At 39.3% G+C, this 13,009-nt stretch overlaps 2 long non-coding RNA genes across 2 annotated transcripts; both read right to left on the reverse strand.

Annotated features, from left to right (window-relative positions):
- Positions 1-2,985: 2,985 nt before the first annotated feature.
- On the reverse strand, positions 2,986-11,602 carry LOC134867675 (uncharacterized). The gene is made up of 5 exons (XR_010166167.1): positions 9,738-11,602; positions 5,248-5,562; positions 5,068-5,158; positions 4,023-4,101; positions 2,986-3,901 (listed from the first exon to the last, which is right to left on the reverse strand). It is a non-coding gene; the product is annotated as an uncharacterized LOC134867675 (long non-coding RNA).
- On the reverse strand, positions 6,848-9,701 carry LOC134867674 (uncharacterized). Its single transcript, XR_010166166.1, has 4 exons — positions 9,348-9,701; positions 9,168-9,258; positions 7,339-7,408; positions 6,848-7,246 (listed from the first exon to the last, which is right to left on the reverse strand). It is a non-coding gene; the product is annotated as an uncharacterized LOC134867674 (long non-coding RNA).
- Positions 11,603-13,009: the final 1,407 nt, after the last annotated feature.

Here is a 13,009-nt window from a genome sequence, read left to right on the forward strand (position 1 = left end):
CAAATAACTTTCTTTCGGTAGCTAAGCATGATTCGTTATTTTTTATGAACTAAAGATTGTGTAGATGCCAGACTGCAGAGCGGGATGAAACGAAAACAGGGTTCACCTTACAGCCTAAGTGTGAGGCAGCCTAGGGCTAGCAGGGTCACACAGGAGATAAATGAAAGTATAGAGAATGCTCAGGAGACGAGTGTACAAAGTGATAGTTCAGTAACTATGTCAGACGACAGTAACCAAACAACCTAGTGTGACAGATGCTGAATCTGAGATTGGGAGTTACCCAGCTAGACACAGGAGGAAACCAAAGTACCACTTCATAAGATCAACTGTGAATGATGGAAGAGTAACTCTGGTGTACTGCCCTACTGAAGAGATGGTCGCAGATATAATGACAAAACCTGTAACTAAGATGAAACTGAACTTTGCAGGACTCGTTTTTGGAGTTTAAAATGTGTGAGGAGGGCCACATTTTCTTTTTGTTGTTTAAAATGTTTGGAGTACAGCAACCTGAGTACAAGTGGGGGTGTTAAGCTGAATGTGTATGTCCTCAGTTGAGATGTATAGATTGTGTCTATTCTGTGCTTAAATTGACAGGGGGATGCAGTGTTATTGTTGTACCACTGTGGGGTACTAAAGTGTTCATGTGTTAAGGACGTAGGCTTGCGTTAAATGAAAATGAGAGTGTGTTTACTCCATGCACGTGTCCTGATCTGTGTGTGTTCCAAGTTAGCTCGGCTGAACGAAGGGTGCAATAAACCATGCCTACGGGCTAAACAGTTCACCGTCTCATCAACTATGTCTCTCCAAGTGTAACGCAGGAAGAAGCTGCAATCCTTAACTTGACATCAGATTTTCTCTGTTTGAATTCAACAGACACTGGACTGGCTTCCGTACATGTAGAGATAAAGATTTAAGATACATTTGGAGTGATTTCTGAATTTTTCGGAGCTGTATAACAATCATGCGCTTTAGCATTTCATTTCCATGTGAAACAGAAACACAGATTTGACCTGTATTACTAATGTCTTCGGAGTGGATGATTGGCACGACTGCTGTATGCTTTATTCGAAATGAATGACTATTGTTTTTGCTCAAGCATCATTAAATAACATCTGAATTTGAGTAAAAGAGACTTTGACTTCCCCTCAATATCACAGCTGTCAAAATCTATGATCATGTCTGAATACCATGGTGGCACCATATGTTTGTTTTTCAAATAAAGCATATGATAGAGAGTGATGAAAATGTTTGTTTTGTATAGTCATAGAATCTGGTAAGTCACAAAATATAAAATATGTTCATGTGATTATAACATACGTCTTAAATCAGAGATACAGAACTCATAATAGAGAAAATTACATAATTATGTGTGGTAGAAACTTGTGAAGCAATGGAGACAAAACACAGAAAGACACGGGAGAGCAGGAACTTGATGGCAAAACACTGTTGGATTTATTCGGAGTTGCGGCTGGAAAATTGACAAGACATATACTGTAGACATGAGTTGCCACAGCGGTTGCCAAACCAATTCTGAAGATCTCCAAAATAGGAAGAGCTTTAAAATAGTTCCGAATGGTTAATCAACAATTCTTCAAGCACCAGACTAAACAAGCTCGGACAGTACGTCTAACTTGAACTGTCATCTAGGTCACAAATAAGGTGTTTACCGGAGCATCTGGGGCCAGATAAACTGGCGCTAGCTGTCCCTAAACAATAAAGCCAATCTTAGGTCAGCATGAGCTTGTACCCACTGTGGGAACAAGGCTTCAGAAGCCCAGGCTGCCCCTCCTAAATGAAGATAACAGCAACCTCCAAGGCCGTTAGATAACAGAAGAAGACAGACAGGAAGGACACAACGGGCTAACTTGAAAGCAGTAAACAAGCAGCTGTGAGGAGACAAATGGTCACATGTGTGAAGAGGTCACATGCAGGCCTGAGCGAAAGGTTACAAGCTTACACAAAACATTCCCTAACAATATGTATTTGTTTTGGGTCTGCCTCCATGCTCTGGAGTGGTCCAGACCGTAAGAGGCAGACATCTGACATCTTTGTGCCAGGACAACAACCTCCATCTCAACGTCTGCAAAACAAAGGAGCTGATTGTGGACTACAGGAAGAGGCAGAGAGAGGCACACACACCCATCACCATCGACGGGACTCCTGTGGAGAGAGTCAGCAGCTTCAGGTTCCTCGGGGTAAACATCAGTGAGGACCTGACATGGACACATCACACCAGGGTCATATCCAAGACGGCTCGACAGCGGCTCTTCTTCCTCCGCAGGCTGCGGAAGTTCAACATGGACTCCAGGATACTCTGCAACTTCTACAGGTGCACCATCGAGAGTATCCTGACTGGCTGCATCACCGCCTGGTATGGCAGTTGCACTGCCCTCAACCGTAAGACTCTACAGAGGGTGGTGAAAACTGCTCAGCACATCACCAGGACGGAGCTGCCATCCATGGAGGACCTCTACACCCAGCGGTGTAGGAAGAAGGCCGGTAGGATATTAAAGGACCCCAATCACCCCAGCAACAATCTGTTCTGTCTGCTGCCGTCTGGCAGACGGTACCGCAGCATCCGGACCAAGACTACCAGACTCAGAGACAGTTTTATACCACAGGCTATAAGACTGCTGAACTCCTGAGCTGTGTGAATGTCTACTCACATCTTTTTATAGTACACACATACATATATATATATATATACACATCCGCCATACATATCTGTTTATAGTACACATATCTATATATTATACATATCTGCCATATACATCTGCTATACATAATATATGCATCTGTCCATACCTCCTCATTCAACGGTGTAAAGTGTTTAAATACTTTCAATGTATTCCACATATGTATATATTTCACATTCTCAAATCTTTATTGTTGTTGTTGTAAATATTCTTCTCTCTTTTTGCACTATTTTATTTATCTTATTTGCACCATGTATGTGGAGTTGTTGGAGGAGCATGCGACATAAGATTTTCATTGCCAACATATACGCTGTATCTGCTGTGCATATGACCAATAAAACCTTGAAACCTTGAAAGAGGCAGAAAATACAGCAAACCCCAAATGTGGGCATTTCATTTCAAATATTCAATATTTATTGAAAGAATGTACTTGGCATCACATCCATGGTAAGGCATGCTGCCCTGCCTGTATCTACTGTGGTTAAAATCACGTTAAGAATCAAACTGATGTTCACAACATTTATCGTCTCTTTAAGTACCATGACGCCGTGAAAACGTATTCCCCTAGTAAAAACCAGCAGTAGAAAAACGAACATAATTACTATGGCTTACACTTTTTAAGCGCCGTTTTGCTCTGAAAACAACCACCGTACATCCGGAGCTTGAAATCACATGGCTTCCGGAAAGGTAATGTTATCATTTAACAAAATAAAACAAAGCTCAGGCGTACATTACGCATTCCCCGGGGATTCTATCAACGCTTACCACGAGAGATTGACACAGGAGAGCACGTCTAAATGCTTAGTAGCTAATCGCAACACTTGCTCGTGTTATTATCATACTAATGTTCCAATATGTTCCTATGCAAGACATGTTACAAACATAGACTATGTATACACAAAGCTCACTTTGCACAGCCAAATACGCAGCGCAGAAAGTGCTCAGCCAATAATAAAGCTCTAAACGCATGATAGAAATAGATCATTGCTAATAGACGACACAAAACGAATCCAGCTCCTGCATCTTTATCTGTGGTAAGGATCAGATTTGTCGTCTCGTTTTCACGTTGTCTTTGTTCTTATTCAGCTTTAAACTGAGTCTGAAGCTTCTCAGAACAAACTGAATCCCACTTTTCACTGCACAGACTCCCTATGCTTGTGATTCGCCTTGTAGACTGCACAGCTGTGGAGTTGAGGAAGAGCCACCTGCAGGACACAGTAGACATAACCTCAGATAGTTCCGGGGGAAAACATGCCAATAGGCGATAGAATAAATGGCTAAAACATTGTTTTAATAACATTGTTGTTTGAACAGCGTTGTGCTGACCTCTCTTCCCAACTGAACACAAAACTGGACATGACTCAGGAATTTGCTCTCCTGCTTTGAGTTGTTAGTCCAGCTTTTCCTGCAGAGATAAAGAGCACTTTTCAGTTTGACACTTTATAACACGAGGAGTAGCCTTTCTGACTGGTATTTTCAATAAAGTATTTGCTTCAAAGGTCAATCCAGCTGCACTGACAGCAACCATGATGTAAAAGGATCTCTTGGTTAAAATAAGTTTTTTTTATGGCAAAACATTTCTATTTTACAGTTCAGGGTGCAGGAATTTTCTGGGTATTTATTGGTCAGATTAGATAATGAACTGTCCAGGATTGTTTAAACGGTCATTATTCAAGTTTAGGGTTTGTGCAAAACCTGTTGTACCTGCAACTGCAGGATCTCAAAGTGTGGACGCCCATAGTGGGTAATATAACTGCAACTCAAGCAGATAAAAGGTTTTTACTAAAATATAGATCCACTGAGCTACAACATGAATTACATTTTGATAGGATCGTGATCAAACAACAAACTTTTGATGTTTATAAAAATGTTTTAGTTTTTTTTTTGTTGCCATGAAGCCATTGAATATTTGCATTGCAGACATATCTAGTTGTCAAAGCAAGAGAAGAACATTTGGAAAAAACATGATGGCTGCTTTTTATTTAAGTGAGCCAGCTCATGAGCTTCGCTGTGCGTCTTAAGTCTCTATCAAGGCTGCGTGACTTAAGGATGGAGCCATAATATCCATTAGTTACACCTTTAATTTTCCTGCTGTGAGAAGTCGAAATGTTTGCCAAGAAAAGAGTTGATGCAGAGATCGATCGACATCATCAACAGGTCAAAATTTGCAACGGAGCTTTATTGGAAAAAGTATTAATAACATTTTAGTCAATCTAAAAATATGGAAACCTAAAACAATGTATATCCGAAACGACAAAAGGTGGAGGAAGTCATTGTCAGGGCCGATGAAGAAAAGGCTTATTCATTTGTTTAAACTGTTAAAAATCAATAGGCGACTCACACAGGACTAAACAAAAAAACTAATACTCACCTGAAGAGGTAGAGAACTGAAGTGAAGACACATAGAACAAATCCAATTACAGCGGAGAGTGTGTATAGAAAAGACCACGATGAATCTTTTCCTGCATAAAATCAGATGTGAATTAATTTCAGTAACATACGGCATGTCTACGGTGTATAAATGATTAGCCCTGCTTTGTGCTCAACATACCTTCAGGTTCACCGGACAACGTTAAATTCCACTCAATATATCCTGCACCTGTTGGGTAAGTTAGATTACATCTATAGAGTCCTGCATCTTCATGCTGAACATTAGAAATATTCAGCGTTGAAGGTAGGGTTGTGTCTATCAGTGTGTGAGAGGTGAAATTTGAAAAAGTCTGATTGTGTTTGAATGAATATGCAAAAAGAAAACTGCCTTTGGTCCAGTTGATTTGCGTTACATTTGTCGCTGATATGTTGCAAGTGAGGATGACGGAGCCTCCCCTGGACTCCTGTATACTCCTGTGCTCCTCTGTAACAGTCCCTAATATTGAAGGATTTACACAATTAATACACTTTTTTTTTTTAAATGTGTGAGAAAAATCTTCAGAAAACCATGCATCACAAACACGAATTTCAACTGTACCTGCGAAGACTTGGCACAGAGCTGTTTGGTTGAGTTTCAACATCATGTCCATAAAATAAGGACGTACTGAAACTTCAACACAGGCTTTACATGTATTTGTGAAGGAGGCGCACCAAATGCCCCAAAAAGGAAGTGGTTGTTTGATATATTTGATAGCTCAAAGCCAAGTTTAAGTTAAGTCAGATGACTCAAATTTGTAATTACATTAATAATTAATTTGATTAATAGATCAGAAATTACATTTTAAAGAAATGTAAGGTCAATAATAAACCCCTTTATAAGGATGTCATTAGGACATGTTAAATAGTTTTTGAAACCGAAAGTGTGTTGCTCAGTGGATTACATATACTTTCCCCCCACCCCAATTTGTTTTAGAATAACCTCTTCTGTTGCTTTAAATTGTCAAAATGACCGTTCTGCAGAGATTTTCTACCTGCACATAATCCAAACCCTACCCTAGACCAGGGATGTGCAAACTTTTTTCATTGAGGGCCACATACAGAAAAACATACAAAGGGATGGGCCCTTCACTAGAGGTGAGTTATACTGCCTCATAAGTTAAGTTATAAACTAGTAAAATCAATCAAATGTAGGTTGACTATGCATGATACTTTAATATGTGTTAGGAAAACAAACAGCCTAACAGCTTTCGGGTTTCATTTATTTTGAGTGCAGCTCCTTCCTTTAAATAGAAGCCTCATATTGTTTATTATAAAGTGAAATATGAAGGCTATATTTGAAGCTTGGTATGGAAAAAACTTAGACTTTTTTTTATAAACTAAGATTTGTAAGAAAATATTTTCAACTTGAATTGACTGAATTTATTTGAAAAGTGTGCTTATTAACACATGAATACTGTGTAATATCTGTTTACATATATGTTTCAGAAGTACTATATAATACAAGCACACGTTTTAAGATTGGAACATATTCCATTATACTTTTTCAATTTACTGAGGGGCGATTTAAAATGGACAACGGGCCGTAGTTTGGACACCCCTGCCCTAGAGTTATCATGCTAAACATATTCTAAGCGTCCAATCAGTAAAACAGCCGACAAACACCCTCACAGATGTCTTAAACTTAAATACATAGTTAATAAAAATAAAACTGTACTAAATGGCAGTGACTGAAACTAACATGAACACAGTAATTCCTCTACAAAACACTAGGAGGCACACAAAACTGTTGGGTAAACTTTATTTGCCAACACTATTAGCAGCTTTCTTTGATTGGCTCGGCGTTCAGGACGGATGAGAAATACATTCAACAAAGACATCAATAATAAACCATATTTACAAGAACATATTAAAATACAAAGAGTACCATAAATATAAAATAAAAGCTGAAAACAAAAGTCCTTAAAGTGACAGCACTGGTTTTATGTATAAATGTTAGATACAAAGGCATCAGTGACCAGTCGTCCCTCCGTCTGATGGTTTCCATTGAGGCTCCTGGTTTGTCCGTGTCCCTTCATTTAAATGGCTTCAGCTCATTAGCAATCATAGATGGCATTGAGCCGCTCCATGTATTGACTCCTGTGCCTACTGCTTGTGACTTCCTGCGTTTGAGGTAGGCCAAACTAATGAGATAGAAAGTCGAAATTAAATTTGAACGGTTTCTCCGGGGAAGAAATTAAACTAAAATAAATGTGAGATTTAAAGTCTTTCTGACCTCTCTGTCCGACTGCATATCCATCTGCCCCTGTGCTGAATTCTGGTTTGCCTTCCTGGCTTTGAGTTTTCTGCAGAGAAAAAGTTTGAGGAAAAGTACAACAGCATTATCAATGTACCTAAATTATCAAAAGTAACAGTAATTGGTCTTGAGAATCAGCCCCTGTGAACTACATATTATAATACGCAGTATCCCCCTTGATATCGTCTAACCCTACTGCGTTCTGGCAGGAGGTCCAGGGTCCCTCATTGTAAATGAAATAGATTTTTATTTAAATGTATCCCTGTGTCAATAAAACTTTAAAGTAGTGACAGATAAGGGATGGACACTGATCCTTGCTTTAGTTTTTTTTCAAGGGGTTTTGAGTGCGGAGGGGGGTACTTGTTCTTTCTTTATTGTTATCGTTGATGTTTGCAAATGTTAACACCTTTGTATATTTTGTATGTGGAAGATTTTCTGGGTGGGTAAAAAAGCTTGACTTTGACAGTATTAAATTGCAACACCCAAAGAGGCTACTGTTAAACGGGGCACTGTGTTTTACAACATTCCGTGCATCTAAATAGAATTGCACAAAAATACCAGCAGATCATCAATGAAGAATTAAGCAAAGGCAAATGACTTTTTGAATGGAGACGTTCTTGTTACTCTTCACGTATGCAACACGAACATACAGAAGTTTTGATGTGCCGAGTCGTGTATACTTTGTAAACAACTTTTTTAAATTATGTTTTTTACTGTAGTGATTACAATTATAGGCTCACACGTACAAATATATGCCTACTCATGACAATAATTATTCTGTTGGGAAAACTTATAGTTAAGTGGTACTGCAGTTTGTAGCTGATTGCAGCAACTGTCAAATATTTATAGTTATTCTGGTGGTAAGGTGGTAAAAAGGACTTAATGTGATCCATGCAGTAACAGTTTGGTGTGTCTCTGGTAAACAGTGATTACCTGATGATTTTCGGCCGCTTTTTTTTGTAAAACGGTTGGATTTTGTCCATGTGTCATCCTGATGGGTTTAAACAACACGGATTTCTGTTGCAATCTAAACGAAATATTGTTGTGATTTTATTTCCTATTTTAAACTAATTTAATAAAACTTATATTGTTGATAGGATTATGAAGCAGTCACCGGATGATAGGTAGTTGATTCATATTGCTAATTCAGAAGTTAAATATATCTTTTTACTTATATTAAGGAAGCTGTGTTGAAATAATTTAGTAAATTGAAATGAAGAACAATGGCGCCGTGTGTGTTCTCTGCAGTCCAAAGTGAATTCATTACATTACATTTTATTTAGCTGACGTTTTTATTCTAATTGACTTACAAAGCACCTTTACAGAGGTTACACACCGTTGGTCGATGCCTATGGAAGCATGTAAGGGTTCTGTATTTTGCCCATTGACATCGAGATGTTGACTGCAGGGACTGGGGATCAACCCACGGGCCCTTCAAGTGGTATAACATAATTTCCCCCCTGGCTGCACCATGTGGTGAGATTTAATTGTTATGAAATGTCAAGAAAGACCTGATGCCATGAGCGCCACAAATGAGATTCCATTTACTTTGGCTTTATTTGAGATGGGGCTTAGATTGCGAGTATAACAAGTTAAAATCAAGACTGAACTGAAAACAAACTACGGGTGTAAGAAATTATGATGAACTGTATCTGTATTTTAGGAGAATTTACACTCTAGTGCAAATGTAAAAGGACACAATATCTGTGATTGAGATCCATACTAAATTCAACCTCACTTAAAATTTAATTAATTATAAAATCATACAACATACTTCGTACACCTGAAAGCAGAAAGGTAATACTCACCTGTAGAGGCAGACAGCTGAAGTGAAAACACATAGAATCAATCCAATTACAGCGGAGAGTGTGTATAGAAAAGACCACGATGAATCTTTTCCTGCATAAAATCAGATGTGAATTAATTTCAGTAACATACGGCATGTCTACGGTGTATAAATGATTAGCCCTGCTTTGTGCTCAACATACCTTCAGGTTCACAGGACAACATTAAATTCCACTCAATATATCCTGCACCTGCTGGGTAAGCTAGATTACATCTATAGAGTCCTGCATCTTCATGCTGAACATTAGAAATATTCAGCGTTGTAGGTAGGGTTGTGTCTATCAGTGTGTGAGAGGTGAAATTTGAAAAAGTCTGATTGTGTTTGAATGAATATGCAAAAAGAAAACTGCCTTTGGTCCAGTTGATTTGCGTTACATTTGTCGCTGATATGTTGCAAGTGAGGATGACGGAGCCTCCCCTGGACTCCTGTATACTCCTGTGCTCCGATGGGCAATCCCTAATATTGAAGGAAAAATTCAATCATTAGTAAATCTACAGAAAACTTTGCATAACAACACAAATGTCCACTGTACCTGCAAAGACTTGGCCCATAGCATATAGATGAATGGAGAGCAGAGCTGCTTGGTCTCGGGTGAACATGATGTCCATCAGGTATAGGCAGACTGAAACTTCAAGATTATCTCAGAGATGTATTCGTGTAGGAGGTGCAGAGAAAAGGAAGTGGTTAGTTGCTAGTTAGTTAGTCTGCTCAAAATAGCTCCATACTTTTGTGCTACATTAAATAAAGTCATATCGGAATCATACAATTAATGTGTACAATGTTGAGAATTTAAACTTGCTTCAGGTTGAATATTAACTAACATTTCTCATTTTTACATTACTCATTGTGTAATTAACTAAAACATAACTGGAGGAAAACCACTTCTTCATATTCGGTTGAGTGGTTGAGATACATGGTCATGCTCCTTATAGTAACCATAATAACCATGTCTAGAAAAGGACTCTGATGTTGCTCACTGGGATTTAAAAAACAACAAATATTGTGCTGCTGCATTCAAGGTGTGAAAACCACATTTCTTAAACCCAGTGGCGGGCCGTGCATTTCACACCTAGGCCTTCAGTGATATCCTACACAGTCCTACCTGAATTATTCCACCTCTTAATACCATCATTATGACGCCATGGCTCTAGAAACTATACATTTAGACAGAAACGAAGTATAACCGGGCGTTGCATCACCTTAACATAGTCAAGTACAACAGAGTTATATTAATATTTCTGAAGCATTTATAATGAATACATCAGCATTTACAGTTAACTTAATTAATCAGATTATCTGACAAACCGCTCCTTGACACCTGTGTCTGTCACATAACGCAGAACAAGTGCCAGCTGTGCTACATTACCCACATCTGACGTCTCGTCCACCATAACAGCGACAAAGGGTACTTTTTTAATCTTCATTTTGATCTCTTCTCCCATCACTTCAGCAATAGCATTAATCAGGTCGTTTTGTATTTTGCCTGACGTCCCAGTAAACATGTTGTTTGTGTACAGGTGGTAATGCAAATCTGTGTTGTTCTCAGCAAGAAAAGAAAGAAGCTCCACGTAGTTTCCTCTGTTTCTGGACTCGGCGCTTTCATCGTGTCCCATAAATGAAAGTTCCTGTTTACCCAAAAACAGGACACAATCAATCAATCAGTCTTTCAATATTTCCCTATTTTTGTTCACCCTTTCGTTTCGAGCTCCGTTTCCCTGCGCACTTGTTCGTTGAGCTGTAGATCCACTCGGGTGTCCCCAAAGGTTTTCAAAAGCACCAGTGCTTCCAAGTGCCCAGCTGTGCTTTGGTGTCTCGTTGCTGCCTTGGTTAGACAACTCAAGTTTGCAAATTTAGTGTGGCTCCAAACACCAAATCGATCAGTTGCAAATACCAGGCATTCCCGGCAGTACAATTTGCAGTGCCTCTCGGAGGCTGTGAGCCAGGGGTACCGCTCGTAGTTTCCCTGCTGTGCTAGGCTCGCTAGCGTTGGAGTTGGTCGTTCCCTTTTCAAGATGTGTAGCTTTACTTGAAAAGTTCGTTTTGAAAATGGCGTTGTAATTATATCTTCTACCAAATTGATCTCTTCTCCTCCTTCAGCCATTGTGGGTTGAAAAAAATAGCTTGTAGAAATCTACACAAATTAGCTCGCTCAAGTTCTAGCTCTGTTTGCTAGCTTTGCCCATAGACTGTATGGCTCTGCCTACTGCCTAGCTCTGCCTCTCAATAGTGCGTATCCAATCAGAAGATGTGCACGTGCTAACGTTAGCGTACGCCTGCTAGCTGGCCCGTTGTCGCCACCTCGAAATCTGATTGGTTAACGCCACAGTTTTGTTTGCGTTCACTTTAAGCTACAGGCGCCCGCACTGTTGATTCTGAAGGCCTAAGGGCAGATTTCTTTGAACCTAGCAACACATTATGGCTGAAATATGATTGGATAAAAGCTCTAACATAAAGGCCAGCCCTCCAAATCTCGTTCTGAGGCTGGAAGCAGCGCAGCCAAGACGAACGCTATAAAATGAAGAGAATAGACTATGGGGAATAATTTAATACGTATTTGTGGAAAAAATATATCAAAATTTAATTTATATTCTGATGATGTTTAGGCCAGCAGAGAAGGCCTTGCTGGCCCTGACGGCCCACCACTGCTTAAACCACATTTAGACACTTTCGCAAAAGACTTTTAGATGTGTTGCAGCAGGTGAAAAATCATGGCTGGATTTCATTTAGTTTCAGGCTACGTGCATTATTTCTGCTAGCTCAGTGTCTTGCCTTACACAGGTTTTTATAAACATTTGGCTGGTTTGAGTATGATCAGGTAAGCCCATGACTCTCCTGTTAGCTTTGTGGCACCTGTTATGATGGGACCTGTGCAACGGTCTTATAATTATAAGTGTGTGTGTGTGTGTGTGTGTGTGTGTGTGTGTGTGTGTGTGTGTGTGTGGGTGTGTGTGGGTGGGTGTGTGTGTGCAGGGGCTTAAAGTCCTAATGACTGAACCGTTTCTCCTGCATTAAGATCGCTATAATCATTTAATATAATTTTACCATTTAAAACCGATTGTTTCAGACTTAACAGAAATGGATTTGTATGTTGTTAATGAATCTACCAACAGCCTACACCCTGGGTTCATTTAAACATATTGTATACATTGAACTGGAACAAGGTTATAACTACAAAATAGATCAGCCATTATTGATAGCCTTCTTATCTCCTTCATAACAAGTGATTGTTTCAGAAAGTATTTAAAGCCCAGCAAGACATCAATACATATTCATGGTACAAGGTGAAGAAGGTCTGATGTTGAGAGGCTTGGTTGATACAATAAAAAGACATCCTTATTGGGCTATGTATAAAAATGAGATAAACAAAGCATCCGTATGTTTGCACCAGCTTCTATCTTTATCAAAAACATGGTACCCGGTGATGAGGAATGAGGAGACAATGACATCCAGCAATCATTTCAGTCTCTGTTTTGAAAAATGTGTCTGCCCTGCTTTGCTTTGAATATTATCAGGTTTAGTCTGCTGCTCCACTTGATGGCAATGAAAATAAAAAATGCATGAAAATGAAAAGCATTACTGTGGGAAGAAACCAGCAGACATACTCATTCAGACCAAACTGCACTCTTTTCAAATGAGTTGAATCCCTTTAAATGTCATGGTCTGGGGTCTCATCAGGATTTATTTCCAGAAGAGGAACACATATAGATGAAGTAGCTTAGCCGACAAACAACATTTCCATGTGTATGTCTATAACCCCCACACACAGGCTCGACCATGTATAACATGATTCTCACTTCCTCTGTT

This window comes from Eleginops maclovinus, chromosome 7, assembly GCF_036324505.1.
Source record: "Eleginops maclovinus isolate JMC-PN-2008 ecotype Puerto Natales chromosome 7, JC_Emac_rtc_rv5, whole genome shotgun sequence".
NCBI lineage: Eukaryota > Metazoa > Chordata > Actinopteri > Perciformes > Eleginopidae > Eleginops > Eleginops maclovinus.